The sequence below is a fragment of the Ascaphus truei genome, chromosome 22 (genome assembly GCF_040206685.1).
Source record: "Ascaphus truei isolate aAscTru1 chromosome 22, aAscTru1.hap1, whole genome shotgun sequence".
Taxonomy (NCBI): Eukaryota; Metazoa; Chordata; class Amphibia; order Anura; family Ascaphidae; genus Ascaphus; species Ascaphus truei.
Genome location: NC_134504.1, coordinates 20,432,811 through 20,451,869, shown reverse-complemented (window position 1 = coordinate 20,451,869; position 19,059 = coordinate 20,432,811). Strand labels below are relative to the sequence as shown.

At 45.3% G+C, this 19,059-nt stretch overlaps 1 protein-coding gene across 1 annotated transcript in view; it reads left to right on the top strand.

The window, feature by feature from the left end:
* Positions 1-2,532: 2,532 nt before the first annotated feature.
* LOC142472489 (uncharacterized) overlaps positions 2,533-19,059 on the top strand; it is a 377,773-nt gene continuing 361,246 nt past the window's right edge. Inside the window, exons 1-2 of the mRNA XM_075579536.1 lie at positions 2,533-3,036; positions 9,701-9,795. The gene's annotated coding sequence lies outside the window, so the exon portion shown is untranslated. The remainder of the gene's footprint in view (positions 3,037-9,700; positions 9,796-19,059) is intronic.

Below are 19,059 nucleotides of genomic sequence, written 5' to 3'. Positions count from 1 at the left end.
ATCTCCAGTATTTAGTACCGCTAACATTATTCCTTGTCATTACAGACCGTATCCTATGATAAGGGAAGCCAACAAAATAAAAAGAGTGGACCAGGCACGGGCATGAATCGAAAGTGGCGAGACTTTCCAGGATGTCATCTTTACTGACGAGACAACTGTAGCGCTTGAGAGATTTGCCCGTTTTGCATTCTACAAAAAAAAGACGCCTATCTCTGAAGCCACGTCCCAAGCACCCAGTGAAGATGCATGTGTGGGGTGCCATCTCTAGACAAGGATCAGGATGCATCGTTATCTTTGAGGGTAAAATAATGCACAAATACACATGCTGTGCCTGTGGCCTTGCCTCATGCACTGGACAGCTGTACCATACAATATTTTGCACCCTAATGTTACTGTACATTTTTCTTTTCTTGTTTCCAGGAATCATGAATAAAGCGTTCTTCCAAGATCACATAATTACACATGTTGTTAAATACATTAGGAATGATTTCCCATCTGGTCTCCGGTTCTTCCAGGACAATGATCCAAAACACACCGCGTCAACAGTTCACATTCTGCCAGCGGTATCAACTGGGTTAAGACGCCAGCGGAGTATGTTGGGTAGCGGAGTATGTTGGGTAAGTGTTATACAAATAAAGATGAACGACCCTGGCGCTAGAAAGTGAATTACAAATGATATGAAACAATATCAAATGGTGACCAACACACTATACAAATATGAATAATAAAGTCCTCAAAGGATATGACCAATCAGAGTCCTTGTGATGGATTCAGAAGAGTCTTTTCTCCCTGTTGAGTTTTCACAGTGTGAAACTTCTCTTAGTGTAAATGGAGATCCTGATTGAAGAGACAGAAGCAGGGACAGGGCATTGCGCAGTATCATACAGCAAGAAGATTCCCTTCCCAACGAATGTCCCAAATGATGCCTACTTACTAGAAATAGGAATAAATCACACGGTGGATAGAATCTGTAAGCTGAACCGTCTGAGTCCTATCTTCTCCAGAGTTGCACGAACCCCACGTGACGTCCCTGGTTCAGCTGGATCTCCAAAACGGTCCTTATCCACAGGCAGTGACTCTCAATATCATGGGACAAAGAGAGAAATGGATTGCGCAATAACGTTTAAAATTTTATTGTACAACCTCCATATACAGAAACATACTCACAATGTTCCTGTCAGTTAAAAGCATTGAATCAGAAGTGCCGCAAAGGTTTGGGACCCCCACACGATATCTCCCGGTTTCTCACAGTCTTCCTGATGTCTCGTGTGTTCGGTACACAATATGCGCCCAATGTGACTCCGCGACTGCGGCCTGCAATGATGACGTCAGTATGACGGCCTGATCACCTGACCGGCACTTCAATTTTGGCTCCTCGCTACGCGTTTCGTGACGGGGATTCCCCTGAGGAAGTGATGAATCCCCGTCACGAAACGCTCGAGTGGTACTGCGCATTCGTGACGCGATTGTGGAGATAGAAGCCCCAGTTTACACCGCAGCAGCCGAACCGGAAGTGACGTCAAGATCCCTGGCCCGGCGACGGAGCGGCGTCTCCAGTGTACCAACGTGGGGTTCAGCCAAAGTTCCCGTCGGGATCGGTGCGGTGAGAGGTGGCACATATCTCCCAGTTGTCACACAGAAGTTAATTGTAGCTTACATGCTGTTTTAAATTGGCAACACTGTAAGTGTGCATTTTGAAGAGTTTTTTTATAAATCGTTTGAATCATCTGATCTGTGCTATGTGCATACTTTTTCTTCTTGCTGAGGTCGCATTCCCCAAGTGAAGGAGCTGCTCTGCATTATCGATTTTCACAGTCTACCCTTTGTTACCTCTGCTTGAAAACCATTACCTTCCTGTGAGTAGGCTGTACATAGGGGCCAAGATTCACCAGGGATTATTCATTTATATCTTGTATATCTGCACTTAGATTGTTTTTTTTTCATGTGTTTATATCCCCCATGCTCCCACTGGATCGTGAGAAAACAGTTCTACATTTTGGGGAAGAGTGAAGACAACCCCACCGGAGGGAAGAAGCAGGGGGGTGACACTTTAATATTGTTATTGCACTTGCTATTGTTATTGCACTTGTTATTATTTGCACTATCATCACTATTAATCTGGAATAGTAAGCACTGTTTAGGGTGTTAGCGCCTTTTAAATTCACCACATTTTGCATAACGAAGAGAAAGACAAGAGCTACTGTACTGTATTATGCATTAAAACATAAAATCTATTTTTTAAACCGACCCACTCTTGCAGACCTGAAATTCTTATGAACAGTTCAACAAACAAAGCATTGCACTTCACATTAGTTTGGGAAAAAATATATAGGAAAACAAAAAATGCTTTATAAAAATTATTATATTTTTATTGTTTAATCAATCATTTCTGTTAATACAATAGAATTGTATAGAAAAATACTATTTTCCTGCATTAAGGATTATCCAACATGTCTTCTGCCCACGGTACATTTACGTGAATGGCTCTGTTGGAGGGCTCTGTTGTTGTGTTGTTGATAAGCTTTGAACTTCAAGTTGACTTGTTTTGTTACAGTACAATAGCAGTTTTAGAAGGGCTTGCTTAGCTCAGCCTTTATCTCACACAACATGTTAATCGTATTATTAGTGGGGGGGATGGGGGAGTGTTGTGTTGAAGAAAAGACAAGTTAGAAGGGCTTAGCTTATCGCACTTGGGCATGCGTGAAAAAAGAAAAGATTGATGTCGCAGCCATCCAAACACAGGGACTCACCAGGAAAAATTAAAATAAAGTATTTATTGGAGTTACATTAAAAAAGGGGGACACTCAGGACGGACAAAAATAGAAGAACCTCCTCCCACGCGTTTCGGGCATGTACTGCCCTTTCTCAAGGAGTAAGAAGCACGCAACTTTTGGGACCACCGCAGACAGTGTAATCGTGAGTTTTTCATCTATACTCCAACGGACTGTTTCCCATATTGCCATTGTGTTTGCAGAGGTATTTTTGGTGCTCCAGCCTTACGGACCGACGGATCACCACCTAGGCACTTCAGACGGGGTGAGTTCTTTCCAATTGTGAACTCATTCCCATATTGTGTTGTTTTTCTGTTTTATTGGGGTTCCTAATTATTGCTTTATTGTGAGCCCTATACCGCTCTATACACTATATATTGCATTTTGGATGGATTTCTTTCATTACGTATGGTCCTGGACATTTTAAGCCACATTGCTACAATTTCCTGGATATTAGAAGCACCATTGTTGGGATTTGTTTCCCGTGTTTTGCTTTTCCTCTGTTAGATGACATTTCTCTTCTTTTTCTTCTTTGCATTGTATCATCCGAGAGCTGAATTTCGGTGATTTCTTGTTCCACTTAATTACCGAACATTGTCCTAACAACAATTATATGGCACATGGGCAAAATAAGTGACTCGACTTTAGTATGTGGCTTCATTTGCTGTGCTATGATTTCTGCTGCCTGATAAGAAGCAGTTTGTACTTTATCTGACACTTTTTCTCTCTTTTTGTTTTTTTTTTTTTTGTTTCAAATTTTTTATTAGGCAGTTACAATATTTCACAACATTATAAGTACATTTGATATAACAGCCTAATTCAGGTTTTTACTTTTCAACTGGGGGGGTAAGGAGACAGACTCAACGCCCTCCCTGATCCTTCGGGGGCTGTCGGGGTGACGTGAGTATGGAAACAGAAACGGGGTTAGAAGGAGAGAGAAAGTGAGAGAGGGGGGGGGGGTAAGGTGTGGGAGGGGGAGGGGGCATTGCTCCCCTTCTCCTTGGCATCCCTATTTAGGGCCTTAGTTCTATTTGTTGTGTCCCTCTATTTCTATGGGGGGTTTCGGCGCTGGAGCGCCATTTGAGTTATCCAGGGGTCCCAAATGTTATTAAAAGAGGTGGTGGACCTTTTCAAAAAGGCGGATAATCTCTCCATATCCATCACTTCTTGTACTCTTTTTATCACTGTTTGCTGTGAGGGGGGAGACACCTTCTTCCAGGCGGCTACCACCGCACATCTAGCCGCAGTGAGAATGAAGGAGACTAATTTGCCTGTTGGTCAGTCCAGTGTATCTAAGGGCCTGGCCAACAGATAGGTCAGCGGGTCAATGGGTATTTTGAGGTCCGTAACGTCTTCGATTAATTTTTGAATGGTTTCCCAGTATCTTTGAATTTCCGGACATGACCACAAGATGTGGGCCATGTCCCCCTTTTGACAGCAGCCTCTCCAGCATAGATCGGAAGCCATGGGGTAGATTTGATTTATTCTAACTGGGGTAAGATACCAGCGAAATAGTATTTTATATATATTTTCTTTGATTGTGGTACATATGGAAGTTCCTGAGGCATTTTCCCAAATACTTTCCCAATCCACTGGGTCTATAACTGTATCCAATTCTGCTGCCCAATGCAGCATATAATCATGCGTGGGGGCTCCGGGTGCCCTCTCCAGTTCTGCACAAATTTGCGTTATAAGACCTCTCTGGTGGCCTGTCTCTCTGCAGATCCGCTCGAATCCAGTGAGAGGGGAAAATTCCAACGTTGGGGATAATGTTTGAATAAAGTGCCGAATTTGTAGGTATTTGAAAACGTTTAATCCTATCATTTCATATTTAGTTTGTAGTCTTTGATAACTCAGGAACTCCCCGAAGCTCAGGAGGTCGGCAACCACTTTGATATCTTTTGTTTTGAATTGATCGAATTGTCTGGGCTCACATCCAGGTGGGAATTTCGGGTTTTTGTGAATTGGTGTAAATTGGGATTGAGGTGTTGTGAGCTTAAATTTGTATTTGCATTTCGTCCAGGTCTCCCATGTGTGTCTCATAGGGCCTAATTTGAGTTTGCTATTCTGCATGTCTTCCCTGCTCAAGGACCAAAGGCAGGCCGGCAGTGAGGGCGTCCCGGCATAGTGTGTTTCTATCTCTAGCCAGCAGTTTTGATTTGGGTTAGCGTTCCAGACCACCACCTGTCGCAGTTGTGCGGCTAGGTAGTATCTTGTGATGTCTGGGACTCCCATTCCTCCTCTCCTCCTTGCGGCCAAAAGAACCGTTCTGGGGACTCTGGGTTTCTTCCCTTGCCAAATGAATTGGAAGATTAGCTTTTGGATGTTTTTCAATTCCGAGCCGGGGATGTGGATCGGGAGAGTCTGAAAGTAATATAGCAATCTAGGGAGTATGTACATTTTAACTGAGATCATTCTCCCGATCCAAGATATCTGGTATCCTCCCCATTTATTTAGATCTTGTTTGATTTTTTGGAACTGGGCCGGATAGTTATGTTGGTATAATGATTGGTAGGTCCTCGATATCTTGACTCCCAAATATTTGATACAGGAGGAGCTCCATCGATAGTTAAAGTTTAGTTTGAGGAGTTGCACCTCCGGCTCTGGCAGGCTTAGGTTCAGGGCTTCCGATTTATCATTATTAATCTTATATCCTGAGATTTTTCCAAAATCTCGGAGTTCCTTTTGGAGGTTGGGTAGGGACATTTGGGATTTGGAGAGGGTTAAGATGACATCGTCTGCGAATAGGGATATTTTGTGCTGCCTGTGCCCAATTTCTATTCCTTGGATGTCTATATTGAGTCGTATTGCCGATGCCAGTGGCTCTATGGTAAGTGCAAAAAGGAGAGGAGACAGGGGGCATCCCTGTCGAGTTAGATTTGTAATCTCGAATCTCTGGTTATTGCCCCCCGGTAATTTTACCGTAGCTGACGGGTTTTGGTAGAGTCTACGGACCCCTTCTAAATATGCGTCTTTGAAACCAAATTTGCTCATAGTATGGTCCAAAAATTGCCAGTTTATTCTATCGAACGCCTTCTCTGCATCTAAGCTTAAAAGTAGTGCTTTGGTCCCTGTGAGGTGTACATGGTCGATAATGTTGATTATCTTCCGAGTGTTGTCTGAGGCTTGCCTGCCCGTGACAAATCCTACTTGATCAATATTAATTAGTCTCGGTAAGATGGGGTTCAATCTGTTTGCAAGTATTTTACTGTATAACTTGAGATCACTGTTGAGGAGGGAGATTGGACGATAGCTTCCACATTGCATCGGGTCTCTGCCTTCCTTGTGTATGATGGCTAGGTTGGCTAGAGACATTGAGGGAGGAATTTGATTCCCTTCCATAAAGTGGTTGAATGTTTTTAATAGATGCGTGGATAATGTGGGCAAGAATCTCTTGTAGTAGACATTTGTGAAACCGTCAGGGCCAGGAGACTTAGTTATTTTTAGTGATTTGACCACCTTTTCCAGTTCCTCTTTTGTAATCTCAGCATTGAGGACCGTGTTTTCCTCCTCTGTTAATACAGGGAGTTGACATTTGTCTAGGTATTGTGTTTTGAGTTCAGTTGCTATAGTTTCAGGTCGGCCGTTTTTAGATCTTAGGTTATAGAGCTCCGTATAATATTTTGTAAATTCCGCTGCTATTTTGTTGTCACTGTATTGTATCTCCCCAGACCTACTCTTGATCGCTGTTATTTGTGATCTTTTTTGTACCCCTCTCAATTTACTGGCCAAGAGTCTATCGGCCTTGTTACCATTATCATAGTATTGTTGATTGGTCCATTTGAGGGCCTTTTCAACATCCTCCAGCTGAGCTTGCCTAAGTTTTGTTCTGGCCATTAGCAATGTTTTGTATATCTTTTTTGAAGGGTTAATATGGGCTTGTTCTATTGTTTTGATACTATCTGTGAGTTCTTTGATTATCACTTGGCGGGCTTTTTTCCTGTGGGATGCGATGGAAATAAATTTCCCTCTGATAGTTGCCTTATGGGCTTCCCATAGGATTGCTGGAGGGGAGACTGTCCCTGCGTTGAAAAAGAAATAGTCCTTAAGTGAGGTTCTAATTTCCCTTTCTACTTCAGGGTGATTAAGAAGTGAATCGTTTAGTCTCCAAGAGTAACTCGTTGTTTTCTCAAAGGGTATTGATAGTGTCAGGGTGATCGGGGCGTGATCGGACCAAGTGATTGAGCCAATGTCTGATTCAATGGCTGCCGCCATCACATTTTTGGTGGTTAGAAAATAGTCTATTCGAGAGTAGGTCCAGTGAGGTGCTGAGTAAAAGGTGTAGTCTCTCTGACCCTGATGTTGGGTTCTCCAAACATCCACCAATGAGAACTCGCTCATGATTCCCCTAAACCTTTTCCCCTTGATCTGGGAGTGGGCTGTGCGGGGAGGACCCACTGTGGTTGATCTGTCTTCGGTGGGATTTAAGACCATGTTTAGGTCCCCTCCCACTATCATCGATGACAGATATCCCGGGTCAACGCCCTCGAGAACAGATTGTAGGAATTCTGTTTGGTTCTCGTTTGGGGCGTATACATTGATCAGGGCAATTGCCGAGCCCGCTAGGGAGCCATTTACCACCAAAAATCTACCCTCCGGATCCACTGTTGTTTTGACATGATTAAATAGGGTGCCTTGTCTGATTAGGATAGCCACACCCCTCTTTTTACTACTAAATGATGCAAAAAAGCATGCTGGGAACGTTTTTTTGAATAAATTTGGGGGGTCCTGTGATGTGAAGTGGGTCTCCTGTAGGAATATGATGTTTCCCCCCGATTTTTTCATATCCTGGAGGGCTATCCTCCGCTTTCTATTGTTTTGTAGTCCCTTAACGTTTAGCGAACTAATCTTAATTGGGGCTACTGACATCATTACGGTGTTGTTTTTTTTGTGGTTCGGGGTCTCGGGATCTCCCCTTTCCCATTAGGAGAGATCTTGCCTTTAGTTTTTGGGAGGTCGCTGTGTCTTGGTTTATTTATTTGTTTTTTGGGAGGGGGATGCGAGCTCCTTTTCGGGGAGAATATGGCCTGCTAAGAGGGGGGGAGAGGTGGGGGGGGGTAGGGGGATAAAGATCTGCTGGGACAGGGTCAACAGATAGAGAAGAGATAGGATTCGGGCCTTCCTGGGCCCTAACATGGTGTTGCCAGGTCTAGGGTAGACCGGCATTTGGGCAAACTTGCCCTGCAGGGGTTAGATCGGCGCCAATGGCCGGTGCGCAACAGGAGGGGTCCAGACCCTCTGTTGTCAATGTATTGGGCCTTTCCCCTCTCTGCCCCTCCGTCTCAGCATCCACACCTGTCCGAGGTTGCTGGGGCGGTGGCAGGGGGGGAAGAGGAGGAGGGGGCAGGGGGAGGGAGGATGGGAGGAAGGAAGAGGGGAGGGGGAAAGGGGGGTAGGGGAGGGGGAAAGGGGTGAGGGGAGAGGGGAGGGGAGATAGGGGGGGAGGGGGTGGGGGGATGGGGAGGGTGGAGGTGGGGGGGAGGCAGGAGGGGCGGGGGGGAGGTGGGATAGGGGCGAGGGTGTGTGTGGGGAGGGGAGGTGGGGGATGGGAAGGGGGTATATAGTAGAAAACCTTTTCACATTTGCATATAACTCTGGATTCTGAAACAACATGCATTTTTGGTTGTGGTTAATGACCCGCATATTGACATGAGGAGTTTCAGGGTCCGTTTAACCTTTGCATTCAACTTCATTTTTTATAACCATCAACAACAGTTAACATTTCTATACCTACAGCGGGACACATTAAATCATTTTATATTGTTCCCTGTTTCCCATGGGATGGGTATTTTACCAGGCAAAACCATTTACTGATACCTATTTGAATTGATCCCCCTCGGATCTTCATATCCCCATTTCTGCTCCCCATTGCTGGTCCCCATGGGTCCAGATCCAGACCTGCATTTTACCCCGGGAGGTTGTTTGGTGTTGGGAAAGACGGGGGGGTGGAGGGGAGGGAGGTGGAGGGCAACTGAGAGGGGAGGGGGGGTAGGATGGGGGAGTAGGAGTGGGGAGGGGGAGTAGGTGGGAGGTGGTGGGGGGGGTAATTGGGAGGGGGTTTAGTGGTCTTTATTTTGTTTTTAAGAGTTATATGGGATAAGCAGTCTGCTGCAGCCTTTATAACAGACACTTTAGGTGAAATACATCAGTTACATCAACATTGTTCGTTATGTGATCTCCTTAACGGGCATAGTTTCCTACGGGGTGTGAGGGAGGGGGAGTGGGGGGGGGGGCAGGGGGTATAGGGGGGACGTGAGTACACCAGGGGGGTCAACTTTGTTCACATTTGTTATGTATGTTACAGCAGTTCTGAGATCTGGGGCCCCTTCGAGTCTGGTCCGACCGTTAGTGGACAGGCAGGTATTAGGCTCGGCCCGGGACCCCACAGTGTTGATAATGGGGCGGTACAGAGCGCTTCGTCGTTTTGCATGCCCACAGTCTCGCGCTGAGCGCTTGTCTCTTTTAATGTCGGGACTAGTTTTACGGGGCGCTGTACTCACGGTTAAGATGAAGAGACTGTCCGCGGTCTCCACCTTTCGGTCGCGTACCTCAGGGGGTGCTTACACCGTGGCTTTTGCTCCTATTCCTCCCAGGGAGTTTTCCCCCCGCAGATGGCGGAGGAAAGAGACATGGAGGGGGAGGAAAGATATCACGGGGGGGCAAGCAACAGCTCTCTCCCAGCCGCTCTCCCATCTCGCGTGATAGAAGGGTTACTTCCTCCTCCTTTCGATCCCCCCCACGGGCCGGCTTCAGGTAGCTGTTTCTGGGTCCCGGGGAAATCCTGGGTGCGGTGGCGGCCATCTTCGTTCCGCGTTCCTTTAGGTGCCGATCTGGGAACGGTGGGGGCCTTTTGCAGTCGACTGTGGGGCTTGCCTCTGGGGTTCTTGCTTCCGTGGGTTCACTGTAGTCCTGGTTTGCATCTGTTTCAGCTGGATTTTTCTGGAGTCATGGGACACCCGCCGTCAACATAGCAGGGTAGAGCTTTGCTGGGGAGAAACTGTCAACTGGGATCGAAGTAACACAGGTAAGTTTTGGCATCTTTATCTTCGTGCTTGTTGTTGCTTTTGTCCAGCTAGCCGTTGTGATGCCCTGACCGTTGGTTCTTCAACGTCCCGGTTGTGGGCCCCGGATGTGTCCAAATCCCATGCTGGAGGGGGGTCAAGGCCTATAGCTTTGGCCAGGCGGGTCATCTGTGGGGTGCCTTATTGTGTGGAATTTTCCGTTTCGGTTTACCATTAATTTGAAAGGGAAGCCCCATTTATATTTTATTCCTTGTTCCCTCATTAGTTTGGTTAATGGCTGTAGTTCCCGCCGTTTGTCGACAGTGAGCTTTGATAGGTCATTGTAGACCTGGAGATGGTCATCTCGGAATGTGATGGGCTCCTTCGCCCTGCTGGCCCTCATTATTTTTTCTTTGACCGTATATCGGTGGAGGCGTGCTATGACGTCCCTCGTTTTGTTCGGGTCATCTGAGCGCGGTCCCAGGGTGCGGTGGGCCCTGTCCATCTCCAGGTCTTTCACATCAAGGTCATCGCACAGTGATGCAAAGAGATCAGTGAGGTATGTCTGCAGCTGGCCGGGGAGAACAGATTCAGGGATGCCTCTTAACCTGATATTTTGTCTTCTATCATGATTTTCGTGATCTTCAAGTGTCTCCTTCAGGTTACTAACCTCCTGTCCCAACCTGAATATCTCATCCTCTGCGACCGTTTGTGCCTGGTGTGTTTCCCCCATCTTGATTTCCAGGGCGGTCGCGCGTTCCGTTAGGCCATTAATGTCCTGGCGTAGCTCCGCTACTACTGCTCGCAGGTCACTCTGGATAGAGATGTGCAGGTTATCTAGCATACCCTTCATCATGTCCTGCATGTATGCTCGGGTGAGGGTCGTCTCTGGGTTATGAGTGTCCGCTCCCCGGTCGCGCTCCGGGGCCTGCGGCCTTGCACCTCGTGCGCTCGCGGAGCCGCCGCCATCTTGAGATTTGCCGGCCGCCTCAGCGTTTTTGTGTGAGGGGGAAAAGAATTTCGTCACCCCTTGTGCAGGTTGTGATTTTTGTTTGGCTGCCATGCCTGCTTGTTCGGGCAGCTGTAGTCAGTATTTTGGGGCCTGGGGGTTGGGGGGAAAGGCGCTTTTAGTCTTGTTTAGTTAGTAGGGTCTGCGGAGCTCCTGTCTCACACAGCCATTCCTGTTGGCGTCCTGGACACGCCCCCCCCTTTTTTTTTTTTTAATATCTCGCTTAGTTCAAATGCAGGATCACCAACCTTTTCAAATTGTTCAAATCCTTTCCCTCGAGATGTACATGTTTAGTATTCAAATGTCCTTTCAATTTGCTAGGAACCATGGCTTTGTTCGAAAGTTTATCACCACATGCTGTACAACACAATGGGAGGGGACAATCTTTATCTTCAAACCAAGAACATCCCATACTCCAATAACTGTCCATATACTGGTGACTAACATTAGAAATCTTCGCTCAAACTATAGCTCAATCTGGGTTTTTCGTTATTATAGAAACAAAAAGAAACTGGCATCCACGAGGGCCAGTGGTCCAGTTAAAGTTCCCCTATATAACAGCACTCAATATCACTATGAGTAGGAAATAATAGTGTAACCAACATTTGTTAATAGTGTAACTAAATTTGCTTGGGGGCTTATAGGTTTTTAGGGTTTGCACCTGTTGGAGAACAATTTTGTGACCAGATGTAATATCTTTGCCTATAATTAGATCACAGGTGAGTATTTTCCAATGAGTGCATAACATATTGCGAATGCAGACTGATTGTAACTTGCTATAAAAAATGGTGATTAATTATTTTCTTGGGTACTTGATTTTGGATTTTTATCTAATTCAGATCTAGTGTGTATTTGAACATTTATTATATGATGCATCTTGTTTATTATAATATTGTCATCACATTTTGACTGCAGTACCTTGCATTGATTTTCAAAGCAACTTCAATATGGTGAGAGGTGGGGAAAGGTGAGGTGAAGTTACTGCACTGTTTACTCTGCATTACCCACTTCTCATCATATGAAATACAAAAGGGAGACAGTGTCCGTATGGAGCAGAACTGCTGGACTGAGAAAGTATCATTAGTATTTATCAAAGTCTCTCTGATGCCAAACAGGAGCATCAGATTTATCTGCTTTTTAAAATTTTATTCATACAGTAGAACTGTACAGTTGGTTAAAATGTTGCTGTCGCAATAGCTTACAGGGTTATAATATACGCCAAATAACTGGGTCGAATTGCATGCGACTGTGATATGATAAAGAAAGTTTATTCCTTCTAAGCAGGTGAACACACAAGATTGTACAAATAACAAATGGAATATTTACACTTACGTGGGGATGGGACAATGAAGTAATCAGGATTCAGATTAGCAATTCATCAGGCGTTGGGTATCAGTCAGGTAAAATCATGAAGAACAATGGGCATAGAACTTACTATCGTTTTTATGTGATTTGGGCTCTATACCCTAACATTGGGTCCCAGGCATTGGTTAACAATTATCTTGACCCAATTACCTTTTGCCAGCTAACGTGGGAAGCACTTTGGTACCTGCCCCTATGTAACTGGCACATGCGCACAATCCTTCAGTCCCATTTTCCTAACCCCACTCTAAAGAGTTGGCGTCTACAAGTCGGCCAGATGGGGGTCTGGGCCGGGAAAACCTGACTCAAGGTGTGAATTATGACACTTTATGTGAAAGGCCATGTCCTGCTTTCTCTCCACCCTGAATACACAATCTGGGGGGATGAGTAGCCTTTTGTGTAGACACACTGTCACCCCCTAACCATTAACATACCGTATGGGTCAGGGACTTTCGCGGGCTTTACACCAGACATAAAATACAGTACAGTTACAATATTTTATATATATATATCAAAATATTCCGTTCGGCCTAGCGGGCTAAAACTTGCCAGGCCCTCATGCCGGAGAGGACTCTACATGGTGGCCAAGTTTCGGCTTGCTGCGACCCGCCGAACCGGAGATACAATATTACAGTTTAAAATGACATGTTTTATAAATTGCATTTCTCCACCATTGAAGTCAATGGCAGAACCACACTTTAAACAGTTACCCATACTCCGTTCGGTTGATCGGAGAGGGCTGGAAATTGCCATGCAATCATGCTGGAGCCGTGACTGCACGGTGGCCAAATCCCAGCCCTCTAGTCCTTGCCAAACCGGAGATATGGATTTTAGGTTTTCGCACTTGGTGTTTTAAAACCAGCGGCTTTTCTCCGCCATTGCGGTCAAATGGGCGACCCTCGTGGCAGCCACAATCCTTTCTCGTGACTTTTGCCCGTCGGACCCTATTGGGTCGAGTATGGAGGTTCCCCTGAGCTAGGGGCAAAAAGAATTGGACCGCTACCTGCCCTAGGACCGGAGTTACAATTTTAATATGAATGAACTTGGCCGTGACCAAGTTCCCATACCAATTTAGCGACCAAAAGCTCTTTTATTGGAATTGTATCCGCTTTCGGAGATTACGGTTTGGCCGGCAGCCAACTCATTCTTGGAGAGCGGACTCGAGGAATCCCCATTGAAATGCATTACGCCATTCACTTCAATGGAGAAATTCTGCTCATCTTCTCGGGCGCCATCTGCTGGTCTTCTTTGATATCAGGCCAAAACCCTTGAAATCTCCATAGACTTGCATGGAGCTCCACTGGCGACCTATCGGACGGGCTGCAAACTGGGATTAAAAAGGCGGGAAGGGGAACAAAGGGCCATAAACATGTAAATACGATTCACCCTTTCCCTCCCGACCTGATCCCAGTGTATGTGTTTGGTGTATACACTGTAGGGGGAGAAATACATGTAACAAGGGGTATACATACAACCAAAGGGGAAAAACACCTTTTGGACTGAGGCAAGGGCAAAAAAACAAACATTATTCCAGTTAACCCCTCACCTCCCATACGATGGTGGGGGTGGCCAGCTGGGGTGTAACCACTTTATTACCGGGCCAACCCCCCCTCCATCGCTACAGTTGCCCTAAGAGGGCATTGCTGTTATGGCTATTGATCTAACTATTTTATACTGTTTTTTTGTAATTGTTATACTAGATGGTTATATTATAATGTAATCCTGAACCATTGATGTATTTTGCAGTGTTTGAAATTAGTTTCCTGTTTATGGATGGACAAGTTGTGTGTGTTGTGTCCCTGTCTTCTCTGGCTCCTTTGAGTTTGTTTAGTTTTTTTTTTCAACTTCAATTTTTTATTGATGTTTATAAACATACATTGTATCACAGCCCATTGTGGGGTACATCAATTCTTTTTTTTTTCCGATAAAACACAGAATACCACATAGAACCTGACGAACATTGGGGGTTACCTAACACACCGGACATGACACACCACACGTACCTGACACAGGGCAGAGGGGGAATGGGGAGGAGGGGGAGGGGGGTGGGAGGGCTTGGCCCCCCCATTCTGCGGGGTGGGTTGGCGATTGCTGAGGAGGACCGGCTCCGACTTGGGTTCTTGTAGACTCGCATTCCGGGGATTTTGTTTTGTTTAATTTCCTTCCCTTTTTTTTTTTTTTTTTTTTTTATATTTTTATTTTTTACAAGGGGATTTTAGCTTGGGCCTGGCCTATCTCTCCCCTTATTGCTGGTGTGACCGTTGTCTTCTGTCCGCCTACCTGTCCGTCACTATGTATGGTCCTGTCTTGCTACCTTCAAAGGAGAACGCATTTGTTGCTATTATTGAAATATTGTTGTAGCACTTACCCCTGGGATTTCTGTCTGGTCCAACCATGGCGACCAGACTTTTAGAAAGTTTTCGCCGGTGTCATTAACTAGACTTGTTAATTGTTCCATCCGGCAGACATGCCAAATCCGATTTCTAATTGTAGGGATGATTGGTACTTCCTGCTGCTTCCATAATGCTGCGATCTCGCACCTAGTGGCGGTTGCCAAATGCACGATCAATTTATGCGTCGCATTTGATATACCCTGGATCCGTCTGCCCAGTAGGAACAGCCACGGGTCCAGGGGGATCTCCAAACCGAGAATCCGCTGTAGCCAATCTCGAATTTGCTCCCAAATCGGGACCACCCTATTACAAGACCACAGCATGTGTCGCAGGTCCGCCACCTCCCCACACTGCTTTGGGCATAGCGGGGAGTGGCCTCTGACGAATTTAGCCAACCTTAACGGGGTATAGTACCAGCGCATAAGGACTTTATATGCGTTCTCCTTTAATGTGGTGCAAATAGAGCTTTTTGCCGCTCCCTGTATGATCTTGTCCCACTCCTCGTCCTCTAACGTCTCACCTAAGTCTGCCTCCCACTGTCTAATATACGTGAGTCGGTAGTCATTATGGGTTTTTGGACAGATCACTTCCCTGTACATTCTAGACGTTTGTCCCCTCGTGTCCGTAGCCCTAGAACACAGCTGCTCGAAATTAGTTCTTATAGGTCTAATTGGGGTTTTATTATAAAAGTCTCTGATCTGGAGGTATCTAAAAAATTCCTTATTTGATATCGCCGTTGCAGCTGTAATTTGATCAAAGGTTTGTATATATTTGTTACCCTCCAAATCCTTAAGTCGTGTAATGCCCGACTGTTCCCAAGCTAACAAATTAGTTCTATTCAGGCCCGGAGCGAAGTCTGGGTTGCCAATAATCGGTGTCATAAGTGAGTCCTTAGAGATGAGATTACATCTGAATTTGGTGGCCTCCCATACCTTTAATGAATTGACTATGGTCTGAAGTGGCGTGCCCATCTTGTTTAGTCCTTTTTTGGGTATCCAGATCGCATTATGTATATCAATAGGTGCACAGCACAGTTTCTCTAATTCAACCCATCTCCTTAGTTGTGGGTCCATGTGCCACTGCGTAATCTGACTAAGTTGGGCCGCTTTATAGTAAGCCATCAAGCAAGGTACCGCTAGTCCTCCTTTACCGGTGGGTCTCTTTAAGATTCCCTTTGCAATTCTTGGGTTTCTCTTATTCCAAATGAATTTCATAATTTGGGACTGTAGAGAGAGGATGTCTGCTGTTACTAAGGGTATCGGTAGACTTAGGAAAAGATATAACATCCTCGGGAGGAGGTTCATTTTCACGCTATGAATCCTCCCAATCCATGAAATACTACCTTTCATCCAGGTGCGGAGATCCTCTTTCAACGTCTTAATTAACCTGGGAAAATTGGCTTTGTATATTGTTTTGTAGTCCCGTGTGATATATACCCCTAAATATTTGATTGCGGAGGGTTGCCACTTAAAATTAAAGTTTATTTCTATCAATTTCTCCACCTCTTTGGGTAGGTTTATGTTGAGGGCTTCTGATTTGGCCTGATTTGATTTTAAAGAGGTTTTGACAACGTCAAAATGACGTCATCAGCGTACAAGGCTATTTTGTGTGTTTGGTCATCGATCGAAATTCCTGCAATATCTGGACTAAGTCTGATGTGGGCTGCCAGGGGCTCAATACACAGAGCGAACAACAGCGGGGACAACGGGCACCCCTGTCTAGTTCCACTTTTAATGTTAAATTGCTCGGATGGGTATCCCTGATGTCTCACCTGGGCCGTTGGGCTCTCGTATAGAGCCATAATGGCTTTTAGGAGGCGTCCTTCAAAACCAAATTCCTTAAGTGTCGCTGTTAGGTAGGGCCAGTCTATTCTGTCAAAGGCTTTTTCTGCGTCCAGACTTAGCACCATGGAGTGAATATTTTTCTGCTTGGCCATATCAATCAAGTCTATTATTCTCCTGGTGTTGTCTGCCGCCTGCCTTCCTCCTATAAACCCTACTTGATCCGCATGAATTAACCCGGGAAGGACGCTACCCACCCTGTTAGCTATAAGTTTGGAGTAAATTTTAGTGTCGGAATTAATCAGAGATATAGGCCGGTAGCTCTTACAGTCTGCCGGGTCCTTTCCAGGTTTGTGGATTACTGATATTGCGGCTTGTAGCATTTGAGTTGGGAAGGAAGCCCCCGCTAAGATCTCGTTAAATACTCGAAGCATGTGTGGGGCTAGTAATTTCAGATATTTTTTGTAATACAGGTTCGAGAAACCGTCTGGCCCTGGGGCTTTAGCTGGTTTGAGGTTTTTAATTACCTCTGACAGCTCTTCTAACGTGAAGTCCGCTTGTAGCGCCTCTCTCTCATCCCTGCTCATTGTGGGTAATTTTGCCTCTTTCAAAAATGTTTGTAACAACTCTTGTGTTTTGCGAGAGTGGGTGACTTTATCTCCATTATATAGTGTTTCATAGTAGGTTTTAAATTCTTCTACTATTTTCCCAGGAATGGATGTCAGTTCCCCATTCTGGGCTCTTATTGCGTGAATATGGGACTTTGGAAGCTTATTTTTTAGCTTGTTGGCAAGTAGGGTATCTGGCTTGTTAGCTTTTTCATAAAATTTGCGCTTAGACCAGGTCATTTCCTTCTCTGCGTGGGAGGAGAGCAGGAGATTGAGCTTTGTTTTAGTATCTAGTAATTGTTTCAGAATATGATCTTGCTTGTTTGCTTTATGATTTGCTGCAAAATCGGCTAATTGTTTTTCTAATTCTCTTATCTTTTTTTCTCATTCCCTTCTCCTTTTGGCGGCCAAATTCATTAATACCCCCCTGAGGGTTGCCTTATGGGCCTCCCACAGCATGGAGTGTGTGGACACACTCCCCTCATTCTCCATAAAGTATTCTTCAATTTTGTCCCCTACCTCTTTTTCTACAGCCGGGATTTTTAACAGGATCTCATTTAGTTTCCAATTCGCTCTGGGTCTGTCTAGGAGAATTAAATTGCATCGCAGCTCTATTGATGCATGGTCAGACCATGAAATATCATGTATCTCTGACCTAGAAATCCCAGGGACCATTCTATTAGACACAAGGAAGTAATCTATCCTACTGTAACTGTTGTGTGGATTAGAGTAGAACGTGTATTCTTTTATTCCCTGGTGTTGTTCCCTCCAGATATCTAGGAGTTGACACTGTCTCATCCCATTTGATATGGTTAGTACGTCCTGTCTATGTGCTTTGTTAGTAGTAGAGCATCTATCCAAATTGCTGTTAAGCGCTCGGTTCAAGTCTCCTGCTAGAATGATGTTACCTATCGCTACTTTGTGTAACTTAGAGAAGAACCCTGTGAAGAAGTCGCTGGAAGATTCGCATGGGGCATATACTGTCGCTAGCGTGATGGGGTGGGCTTGAATGGTTCCGGTCACTATTATGTATCGTCCCTCTCTGTCTGCGTATGTCTTGTCTGAAATAAATGGTATTTTATTATGAATTAAAATGGCTACCCCTCTCTTTTTGACTTGTGCCGTGGATCGGAAGCTCGTCCGGAAATCTTTATCTAGAAAGTTCGGCTGATTATTCCTAGAGAAATGTGTTTCTTGTAGGAACAATATCTCTGCTCTCTTTCGTTTATAGTCCCTGAAAGCAACCCTTCTCTTAGCTGGGCTATTAAAACCCTTAACATTGTGCGATATAAAGATTATTTCCTTACTCATTTGTGGGTTTCCGCTGTTTGATCTGTCGTTTTCTTATTGGCCTCGTATGCCAATTCTCCTCATCGCCTCCACTCTTCTTTCTCCATCCGATCCACCCTCCTGACGAAACAAAAGGTGGGGAACACACAAAAGGGGGAACCTGGGGGAACATTGACACAAGACCACATTTAACATTTATTGACATTTCTCGGTGCTTCTCCTTTCCTCCTCCTGCTCCGAGACTGCCGCCTTTGAGCTCCATCTTGATCTGCAGTGCTAGTACAGCCTTCGTGGAAAGTCTCCAGTTGTTCAGGCTCAAAGGACTTCGTTAGGTTAACGAATGATCTCCCTTCCTGTACCTAACGCGCGGCCCACACGGACGTAAGAGCAGGGCTTTGCCCTACCCCCGTCCTGCTCTACAACTTAACTTTAAAACTTAAACCATATGATAACTTATTGATCCCCTCTTATAGTTCTTGAACCATCGACTCTCGAATCCTGGACCTTCCTCAGCAATACTTCCTTTAATTATATATATTTTTTATCTTTATATTTTATTTATCCTATCTCTTCCCGTCCTGCTTTCTCATCACCTGCAGCGCCCTTCTGACTACCTGCTTGATCCTTCTGTGTGTCTGTTGTCCCTCTATCTTAACTTCCCCCTTCCTTGCTTCCGCTGCTACCTCCCTTCACCACCTCCTTCTCCTAGCCTTCTTTCCTTCACCTCTCCTTTATCCCCTTGCCTCCTTATCTCTTTCATCCTCCTAACCTACCTTCCCCTTCTTGAGCCCCGTCTACTGTACTGCCCCCTATAACCTACTTCTTTTTCCTATTATTCGCTTAC